We start from the raw sequence: 12156 nt of genomic DNA on the forward strand, positions 1-12156 counted from the left end.
TTTTTTACCCCGCCCGCTGTTGTCAAAGTAAAAAATATAGGAAGGAAGAGGTAAAGGAAGCGTTAAGGAAATTAAAAAATAGAAAATCACCAGGAGAGGACCGAATACCGAACGAACTCAAGTATCCTCAATGAATTCCTCAATAATGGAGATCAAGCATCCCAATACCTCTCTTCAAAAAGGAAGACAAATCGAACCCGGAAAATTACAGAGGAATTAATTTATTAAACACAACACTAAAATTAACAACCAAAGTGAACACAAATAAACTGAATGAAATTATAGTACTAACAGAAAAACAACAAGGTCTTAGATCGGGAAGATCATGCACCGACGCTATATTTATAACGGGGCAAGTGCAAGAGAAATCATTAAAATACAACAAACCGGCATATCTATGTTTTTTGGACGTCAAGAAGCCATTAAAAAGAGAATAAGAGAATAATATTGACCTCTAGGAATAATCAAAACAATAGAAAATATTTACCAAAACAACAAAATGAAAGTAAAAGTAGAAAAAGAACTAACCGACCCTATTGAAGCTGGCAATGGAATAAGACAGGGAGATTCCCTGAGTCATCTATTGTTTAACCGAATTATGGATGAAATAATAAAAAAAGTAAGAACTAAAAAGGATACCAAATAAGAGAAAAACAACTCAATAATCTGCTATGGAGATGATGCAATACGATTCTCTCAAAATAAAGATGATTTACACGGAATGCTGCACTAATTTAATATAACCGCCAGAAAATTTAACATATTAATCTCGCCTAAAAAGACAAAATGCATGGTTATAACAGCAAATTTACTAAGATATAAATTGGAGCTGAAAGGTCAGATAATAGAACAAGTGATGGAGTTTAAATATCTAGGCATTACATTATCTAGCTACGGAAAGTTCGAAACTGAAGTGGAAGATCAAGTAAATAGAACAAACAGAGCCTCAGGTTGCCTGAATGAAACAATATGAAGAAATTAAAATATCGGGAAAGAAATGAAAGGCAGAATTTACAAAACAGTCATCAGACCAATAATGATATACGTGGCAGAAACACGACCTGACACAGAGAGGACAAAAAGGATGTTAGAAACACCAGAGATGAAAACACTTAGAAAATTTGATCGTAAGACACTATGGGACAGAGCTAGAAGTACAGATATACGACGTAGATGCAAGGTGGAGAACATCAAGAACTAGGTAAGAAATATAAGAGTAGAATAAAACGATTATATAAGCTGAATCACAACAAATAGAGTAGTAAAGACGGCAAGAGACGGTTCCCCAATAGAAAGACGATCAGTAGGAAGACCACGAAAGTGATTCAACGACAACTTACTGGAGGCTCATTGAAAAAGGGGAAGCTGTTCTCCATCCAGGTCCTTGGTCCTCTAATGAAGCTCGGTGGTAGGAAATGCAGGCGATGACTTCTCAGACCTAAAAACATGTATTGAAAGGTTAACAATAAAAAAGAGAAATAAGTCAAGGGCTGCAACAAAACTCGGCTCAGGCGGTGGCTTGTGGTAACGGGTCTAAGTCATGGCCTCACGCTTCTGCCTGTATAAAAAAGGAACTTCCCTTCCTAATACCAGGGTACAGCCGTCGGGATACATGGGATTAGGACTGAGTTCAGCAATATCCTCAGCTGCTTTATTGTGCTTTAGATTTGCCATCCAGAACGACAGGAAAGAAAAGCCTTAACTAACATAATGACTATTTTCGTAGGCACTTTATTATAAATTATAACTACTCATTGGAAAAGCTACGATCGGACACTTGTCAGACTTGCGACCGACTGGACAACCTCATATTAGCAGAAACAGATGAAAAAGTAAAAAAAATCTAATAACTGAAAAAACGCTACATGAGAAGAAGGTGAATTATTTTTACACAAAAATAATAGAGGATACTGAAGAAATTTAAAAGAACAAAGATGATATGGAGATTTGATTATTAACAGATATACGATAAAGCCATAGCCAAGAAAGAAGCTAATTATGTTGTTAGATTCTTACACCATTTTCTTGAAAATTTTGTATCATCAACAGTGACAAAATTATACCTATATTCTAATAACTGCAGTTCGAAAAATAAAAACCAAACCATGGCTCAGTATCTTTACACTTTTTCAAATACTAATAAATTTACCAAAATATACAGATATATCCAGAACCAGGACATAGCTTCCTTAATGCATGCCGTAAATTTATAGTGGTTCCAGTTTTCCAAGAAATAATTTTGAACTTTAGTGGTTATTTCTGTGGGAATTTTAAGAAGTACATGTTAAACCAAAGAAAACAAAAATCTGGTGCATCTACTTATCGAGTGATGGAGTACACAACGAAAGGCGTAAGACGTAGTATTTCTAAATACCTTCACGTAAAGAAATTTGCAACAAAATATGTGATTGTACTGGTGGTGTACTAATATGTGGTTTTAGGACCAGCTGAAGTGTCAAGGAGAAGAAAAACTAAGCAAGAAGAAGTTGCTTAGATTAATTAATTAATTAATTAATTAATTAATCTAAGACAGATTAATTTATGTTTATTTTTACTTTTGACACTTTGTTAATAAACCGCATTTAAATTTGTGTTTAATATATTTTTTAGTTCTTCGGTTCAAAAATGGACAATAACGCTTTCTTTTTGATATTACTCTCTAATCAAAATTTCAAAAAACCGTATTTTGTAAATATATTATATTATACAATGTACCAAACTTTACCCCTAGATATCAATAAAACGTATAAATTAACAGATTTCATAGTAAAACAGTTTTTTTCAGAAAAATTAAAAAATGGAGCTGCTTCCTTTTTGCGCTAGTCTTTAATTTCCTCTTTACAAGCCCACAATAGACAAAGCTGTGTCTTATCTATCGCCAACCTTAATAAATATGGTACACAGAAAAAGGACGATAATATCTTAATTCATAAAAAATTTATGAAAACAATTTCCGGATTGGAAATAGTTTTAATTTAATTCAATTGTAGGTTAATCCGATATAAATACAATATTTAATTTACTATAAACATATTTTTGTATAAATGTTAGTATTGTATAATACATGTTTTAATATTGCATAACATTGGCAGGTGATTAACTATATTTTTTTATTACAGGTAATAGTGTGTATATATCATATGCTATGTTCACTACGAGTAACTAAGATTGGTAAGTTTCGTTCGTTTGAAAATTATTTTTTCTTGAACTAAATTACTATAAATTCAGCTATTTATTACAGTGTTGACTTTGTTTTTTTTTTTCATGGAAATAATCCATTAACCAAACTAAATATATTTTTTTGTTGCTATAAAAAATTATATTAATTGGTCAAATATAGCATTTTAGTTTCACCCCGTATATCATAAAATACCAACAAATAATATTAATCTTTTTGCATCTCTGAGATTAATAATATAACAGTTTTGGAGTCTGTTTATAATACACAATTTTTTTCTGTCGTTTGATCTTTGTTCCGCCTAGATATTTACTAAGGAAATAAACAACAATTTTTCCGCTGATGTGGACAAGAGAATGATTTTTGAGTATGATGTCACTTCACGGTGGAGTGTCGTAAAAACAGACGCTTTAATTGTGGAAGTTAGAATTTGGTCATCGGGTCTGGGCTAGTAAAGTACGTTTTCGCAAAAGTTTTGGAAAAACCGGCAAGGTTTCGCCTAATTCCATATATGTGTAAGAAGAAGGTGATTTGAGCTTACAAGGCAGTATGGCAATCTTTGTAAAGTGAGTTAATCACCGTTTGTTGTAAGCTGTATCCTGTGTCAAGGGATTTGATAACAGCGCCCTGAAGGCTAAGTAAGCCGATATGATTTTAAGCGAAAAATAAGCAGCAGATTTTGAAGGATCATATATTGTTATCATACAGAATAAATTAAAGCCCAGTTTTGGTATTTAATTAGATTTCTCCCAGGATTTGTCAATCTGAGATGTTAATCATTTTGTGTCTTCCAAAGGTCAGATTTTAATTGTTTTAAGTTTGTGAAACAGTGTTTTTATCCACAAGGAAACTAAGTTCCTGTAGCTGGCTGTATACCATGTATCACAAAAAATTTATTTAAAAATCCTTCATTAAAGGTATATATTAAAACACCCTATCGGGCTACATCACAGAACGTTTTGGAAACTAATATTTCATCATCAGTGTATCCAGATTTACATGTTTTGAGCCACTTAATACTTGGGTTAAAATCCTTTAAATGTTGTTAAATTAAATTTGAGTTACATTATTTGATCTTATATACTAGGATGTTTAAGTTACAACAGGAATTGATAACAAGGCAACGTAAGACTCCACTGAAGGTTAGTCCACTGCTAGGCCTGAGACAAAGTGTCAAAGTGTATCAGTTGCTATCAACACGTCCTCGTAGACCAAGATCAAATAATGTAACTTTAATTTAATTTAACAACATTTAACGGGTTTTTACCACAGTTTAAATAAAAATTTATTTGTTAATTTAAAAAGTTTTTAAATAAGTCTAGGTTTTGTGTAACAGCTTATTGTCATATTTTAGTTTTTTTAAATAAAATTAACCTTTAATAATTAATTATTAATTTAGAAAAGTTTTGAAGTTTATTTCGACATATGACAGTTATTGAATCTTTTTCTGTCATGTGGTACTTAACTATATATTTAAATTTTGTTTTGGTTGTTAGAAGGTTTAATGTCATGTTTTTTGATAGATTTAAATATTTTTTTTTGTAATAACTGTTTATGTGAAATATAAATACAAATGTAATTTTTATCTATTTAAACTAGGAGTTTAGACAAATATTTCTTTTAAAAAAATATTTACCCTTAAAAATTTTTAGCAAGAAACACCCTAAATCTTTCCTACAGAAGCAGTAAAAGGATTTCTTAAAACGGCGTCCTAATTTTAAATAGTTTAGAAATCTACTTGTTTAGTATTTGCCCAGGACATCTCTGTAAGTATTTCTGGATTTATTTTTCGTAGTAAGTTCTTCCAGTTCAACCCAAAAAACGAATCTACGACCTTGCTCTTCTATCAAAATTCGAGAAGCTATTCGCAAAAGTTTCAATTTATTTGCTTACCCAATCTTCAAGCCCAGTGAATCATGTCTTTGTATATCAAGAAAATATGTATGTACATCAAATCAGGTTTTATTTAAAAATCCTCTATAAACAGACCTTTTCAAGCTACATCACAACAGAACGTTTTCGGTCTAAAAGTCCATCATCAATGCACTTAGCAGGTATACATAAGCCATGCCGCCAAATATTTGGGTAAAAAGCCTTGAAATGCTACAAAATTGGTTGTTAATTACAATTTTGTTAAAAATTTTGGTGTGATGTTAAAGGAAAATATACAATGGAAAAAATGCGGATTGGGCCAAATTGCAAAACCATATCCAACACTACCTGCATGTCATAAAAAAACAGTAATGTGAATGAATAAGTAGATTTTATTACAAAACTGATAATAGATTCATCAGATAAAAATATTGAAAAAATTAAAAAAGCGTTTAATAAGTTCAAACGGCAGGAAATTTAACAAAACTGTTTAAAATTTAAACGATTAAGAGGCATAGCCAGATTCACTATTAAAAAAGCAAATCGCGAATCTTGGATAACATACCTGTCAACAATTGACAGTTCTACTCAAATGACAACTGTATGGAACAAAGTAAAAAGAATATCTGGTACAAACTCACAAGTCCATAAATCAATGAAAGGAAAATAACATAATATATATAAATATATATATATATATATATTTATATATATATATATATATATATATATATATATATATATATATAAAGGAAATATCTAATATACCTACTGGCATTAGTTTATGAAAAAACCTTAAACTATCATCAAATGTCTTAACCGAACAAAAAAAATGAAGAAAAATATACCATAGATTATGAAGATCAAAACAACAGCTAAATAAATTTTTTAATATCGATTTTTAATACCACTATTTTATTAAAAAACCTTACCTTACTCAGCATCTACAACCTAATCTTTTCTCCAAATTTATTTCCAAAATCGTGGAGAAATTCAATAATAATTCCTATTCCTAAACAAATAAAATTAAAGTCAGATCCCAAAACATATAGGCTAATATCTCTTACTTGTAGTATGTGCAAAATGCTAGACAAAATCACAAATAACAGACTTATGTGGTATCTGGAACCAAAGAAATTAATTATACCTGAACAGAGTGGCTTCCAAAAACATCATTCTACTGTAGATAATCTTATTAATATATAATACTAAATACATCAGGGTTTCTCAATTAAACAGCACTGTATCTGAATATTTTTCGACAGTAGTAAAGCCTACGATACAGTATGGAAATATTCAATTTTAAAAACGCTTAGCGAATTAAAAATTAGAGGTAACATACTCAGAAAAAGATCAAACTTCAACAAAAAATTAAGAAAATGGTATACCACAGGGCTCTAACCTTAGCACTACTCTGTCTCTTATAGCTATGAACTCTATTATCACAAAAATTAAACATAATGTAAAAGCTAGGGTATATGCATATGATTTATTTATACTTGGTAGAGGGAAGTACCTAACAACCTTCAATAACAATGCCCAATCATGGCCATATAATCAATTCCTTTTATAACTTAAACATCATAGTTTATAATTTAAAAAAATTTAACTCAAAGTAAATCTAACAACATTTCAAGGGTTTTTACCCATATATTTTGTGGCTTCAAACATGTACATATAGATAGCACTGATGATGGAATATTAATTCTGAAATCGTTCTGTGATGTAGACTGATAGGGTTTTTATTATTATACCTTTTATAAACGAATTCTTTGAATAAAAAGTTTTTCCAACAAAATTTATAAAAAAATAAGGATCTTTTATTAAAATACCGTCATCCAACGCAGATAGAAAGATATCATAATTATATTTATTTTTGATATCATCCTTTGCTAACCGAAAATTGATGTTGATCTTTCTGTTCGAAACGGGCGCTTAATTATTGCTGTTAAGTTTCTTATCTTGGCTTTTTGAATATATATCCCAAGTGGTCCAATTTCCGTTTTTAAAACATGGTAGGTATTCAATTTGTGTGTTTAATTGTGTTTAATAATTCTGTTCTAATTGTCATTGGCAATTATTTTCTGCTCGTTATTAATTCATATTCGTAATATCATTCGATAATGCATCTTGCTTTCAGGGCTTACAGGATATCCTTTTAAATATTTATTACTTAAGATATTCTGTATCGCTATATATATATATATATATATATATATATATATATATATATATATATATATATATATATATATATATATAGAGAGAGAGAAAAGAAATTTAATCTTTGCAGATTAGTTAATTAGTAAACTCTTAAATATTGGGGAAATCTGCAAGAAATACTCTAATGTGTATCAAATGTTTCGCCGAACGTTTTCGCCAAAGAGAATTAATTTGGCTTCTTCAGGGCTGAAAGAGAATAAATTATAATTAGCTACCATATATTATCTATTAAAACATTATTGATCTTACCGTAACTTAGAATTGTAGAGTTAGAATATTAAAAAACTTTGCTAGTAACATGGTGGTGTTTTTTGTTACTATGTGCAAAAAAAGTTTTTTATAAGGATTGAAATGTATGGTAGCTTCGAACTTGACACGTAAAGGCTTACCCAAGGTTAATCGAAAAACCCAATGCAACTACATTTAAAAGGAGGTAATTCTTTGAATTGTCGGCAATAACTAAATTTTTGATTTTTAGATAGTTAAAAGTGAGGTTCTGTTTAAGCCAGAACGCAAGCGCTGACAACTTCATTAGTTTGTATGAATCTTTATGTCGTTAAGGTTCATTGGTAAAAAACGAATGAATTTAAATCCCAGTAACGGGAAATATTATTTTGATTTTCTTTATTTAATTATATTATATTGTTCATGTATTATTGAAACTTATTGAGACGTATCTAAGAAAAGCAAGGGAATGTTATATATTTTTTGTTAATGAAAATTAATTATAAAGGTATGTTAGTTGTTAATGGATATATCAGTCAAGTTAGTTATCTGTGATATAGTATTGTTCTTGGTATCTGATTTAAGTAACAGGTGGTATATATCGCTTAGATTCTTGATGTCACTCTGAACATTAATGGAGAAATCGTTAAGGAAAATATAAGACATTTCAATGAACTCTCTTTTAGATTTATTGTTCTCACGGTGGAGAATTGTGGTGTTAGTATAGTCCATGAGATGACCAGTGGAATGGACATGTTTGGCTAATGCACAACGGTCAGGGTGAAGTCGAGAATCACTTTTGTGTAGTGTAATACGTGATTTCAATAATTGAGATGTTTGACCGATGTAGGAATTGTTGCAAGAGAGACATGGAATGTTGTAGACAATATTACTAAGCCTATCTATGGGAGTCTTATCTTTTATCTTAGAATAAAGATTATTAATTGTTAGGGCTGATCTACAAGCCACATTAAGTTAAATGTTGTTATTATTATTGCCAAACCTATTTTCAACACTTTTCAGAATCCTTGTTAACCCCGGAGTGATATCTCTGAAATATGGTAATGAAAAATATTTGTTTATAGGAGTATCCGAGACTGGGTTCCCACTTAAGACATCAGGATCAGCATTGTTAGTCGCGAAGGAAGGTGAAATATCTTCGTCATGGATAGTATTAAACAAAATCTTATTAACGAATGGTGTTGGATAAGCATTTGAAATAAAAAGTTTCTGTAGGATTTGTAGGTTTTTTGTATGAAATGAAGGATCTGATAGTTTTGTTACTCTATTTTTCATCTGTTTGATTAAGTTGACTTTGGTAGAATTATTATGGTATGAGTTGTAGTTAAGGTATCTACCAGAATGGGTCAGTTTTTGATACCAATCTATTTTGATGTTGTTGGTTTCCCTGATCATCCTTATGTCGAGAAAGGGGACAGACCAATTACCATCTCCGTCCTCTTTCGTCCTCTTCCGTCCCCATCAGATCCTTCATTTCATACAAAAAACCTATATATATATATATATATATATATATATATATATATATATTTATATATATATATATTTATATATATATATATATATTTATATATATATATATATATATATATATATATATATATATATATATTATATATATATATATATAAATATTTATATATATATATATATATATATATATATATATATAAGAGTAAGAAAAAAGAAGTACTTGTGACTCGTTTGGAAAAAATATATAAATGTTTTTGATGGATTGGAGTCAATAAAAGGGGCTATTGGTTAACTATTTAATATCTCATGCCTTCAATTGTGTTTACAATTCTTATCAAGAGCTGCTAAAAAAGACAAAATATCTTACAAAGTTGAACTATAAAGAAAAACATTTTTTGTTAACTCACCAAATAAAATTAGTTTTGTTAATAAAAATTGCTGCAAATACATGTCAAAAAGAATTAATACTAAAATGCCCTTATCTAATAAATTCTTCCCTGAAATTTTAATAATTTTGAAAACATTTTCTTAACAAAAAAATAATTGAATTTATAAATAGGTTAAAGTAGCAACCAATTACAAATAAGCCTCAATGTCATAAATGCCAACTTAAAATGTTTATCTTTGAAAATTATATTGTCAAAAATAAAATTTTGTTTAAAAATTCTTTTTTGTTTATTAACAAAAAAGAAGAAGATTTATTCACCATTGATAGATGTCTGAAAAAATGTAACAGATATATGGAAAATTAAATAAAAATGTGATATTTTTCAAGTTTTATATATAAATTATAAAGAAATAATATAATTATAAATTTTGCTTAGGTTTTGAATTTCTGATCTTTTGTTTAAACTATTATCACTTTTGCTAATACAAACCATTTCCAAAAAAGTCCTTTTGAATTTATTACTTTCACTACATAAAATTTTAATGTTATCAAAATCCATAATATGGTCTTTATCGATTACATGCTCTGCCAAAGCACAAGATGGTTTTTTAATTCTGCAATCACTTTTGTGAGAAATAATGCGATTTGAAAGATTTCTTCCGGTCTCACCAACATAGTCAGGTTCACACTGAGTACAACTAATGCTGTATATTACATTCGTTTTTTCAAATTTGTCTATAGGATATTTAGTTTTGGAATATAAAGAAATAGTTTTGATGTTCTTTGTTGCTATTTTTATATTGTCAATAACCTTTAGTGTTTGTATTAATTTAGGTGTTAATGATGGTATAAAAGGTAGTGAATGATAATGGATGTTCTGATTATTAGATACAATGTTTTGAGATTTAGCAAAAAATGGTGTTAAGTTATTTATATTAACAATATTAGAAAAAAACATCCTATGTAGCATATCTGGAGGATAAGAGTTTTCAATTAAAATATTTTTTAATAATTGAAGATCTTCATGTAGATTATCATAACTTTCTCATCCAGATTATTATTAACAAAAAAGAATTTTTAAACAAAATTTTATTTTTGACAATATAATTGTCAAAGATAAACATTTTAAGTTGGCATTTATGACATTGAGGCTTATTTGTAATTGGTTGCTACTTTAAACTATTTATAAATTCAATTATTTTTTTGTTAAGAAAATGTTTTCAAAATTATTAAAATTTCAGGGAAGAATTTATTAGATAAGGGCATTTTAGTATTAATTCTTTTTGACATGTATTTGCAGCAATTTTTATTAACAACTAATTTTATTTGGTAAGTTAACAAAAAATGTTTTTCTTTATAGTTCAACTTTGTAAGATATTTTGTCTTTTTTAGCAGCTCTTGATAAGAATTGTAAACACAATTGAAGGCTTGAGATATTAAATAAAAATTTCCTGTCTAGATAGGTATCAAGATACTTAATATAGTTTTTTATAGGGAAATTAAACTTTCCCACATTAAGATTGCCTTGTAGAACCCTGTACTGATTTACGATTTCTAATGTGACTTTCAAATTATCCTCACTGGTACCTAACAATTTTCCTGCCATAAAACAAGATCATCAGCATATTGAAAATTTTTTGTAGGGTTCGGTATACTAAATTCAAGATCTATATTGTACAGGATGTATAAAATAGGACTTAAAATACTCCCCTGTGGCAATCCAATATTAGTTATTTGGGGATATAAAAATTCCTCATTATTAATTTAAAAAAAAATTAAAATATAAAGATTTTAAAAAGAGAGCAATGATCTAGGGATTCCAATATACAACATTTTTTGGTAAAGAATGTCTAAATTGATATTATCAAAAGCAGCAGAAATGTAAACGAACGCAGCTGCTGTATACTTATTTGATGTAAAATTAAGCTGAATTGAAATAACTAGAGCTGTAGTTGCATCTTGAGTGGACCTAGACTTGCGAAAACCATATTGGGAACTTGGAAGTATACCATCGTGCTCTAGCCAATGTTTAAACCTCTTTTAATTATTCTTTTAAATGTTTTTAAAAGACATGAAGATAAGGAGATAGGTCGGTAAGAATTTGGATCACGTTCTAGTCTGCCAGGTTTTTTAATCGGAATTACTAGGTACTCTTTCCAACTATTTGGTACTGGTGTCTTATTTGTCCAAATATTTTTGAAAATATTTACTAGTGAAATTTTATATTCTATAGGTAAGTTGTATAACAGCGAATATGACACATTGTCAATACCCGGAGAAGTATTATTTCTTTGTTCAAGGGCTCGATGCAATTCCTATAAATGAAAATGTTCGTCAAAATTGTGGTTTTGTCTGGGTACTGTTTGGACATGTTCTTGTACAGTGTCATCATTTGGAACCCATGCCGGGGCAATTTTTCTATGGAATTCCTGCAACCATGTATCTTCTGGATCAATAGATACTTTGTTGGCTTGTTTGCGGGTTTTAAAACAATTAACTTTTCACCAGACATCTTTTATTGGTGTTCTTCAGTTTGGGCTTTCGCAAAAATCAATCCAATTCTTTTTTTCATCTGTTTGAAGATTTTCCTTGCAATACCATCTAGTCGTTTATACTCCATTAGGTTTTGGAGCTTTCTATTTTCAGCTGCTAACTGACAATGATTGTTCCACCATGGTTTCAGAACATGACCTTTGTTTTTTTCTTTAATGGAAAAATGTTTTGGGATAGCGACGTTGACTGCCTGGTTAATATTTGTCAACAATTCTTCGTAGAT

Source organism: Diabrotica undecimpunctata, chromosome 7 (genome assembly GCF_040954645.1).
Source record: "Diabrotica undecimpunctata isolate CICGRU chromosome 7, icDiaUnde3, whole genome shotgun sequence".
NCBI lineage: Eukaryota > Metazoa > Arthropoda > Insecta > Coleoptera > Chrysomelidae > Diabrotica > Diabrotica undecimpunctata.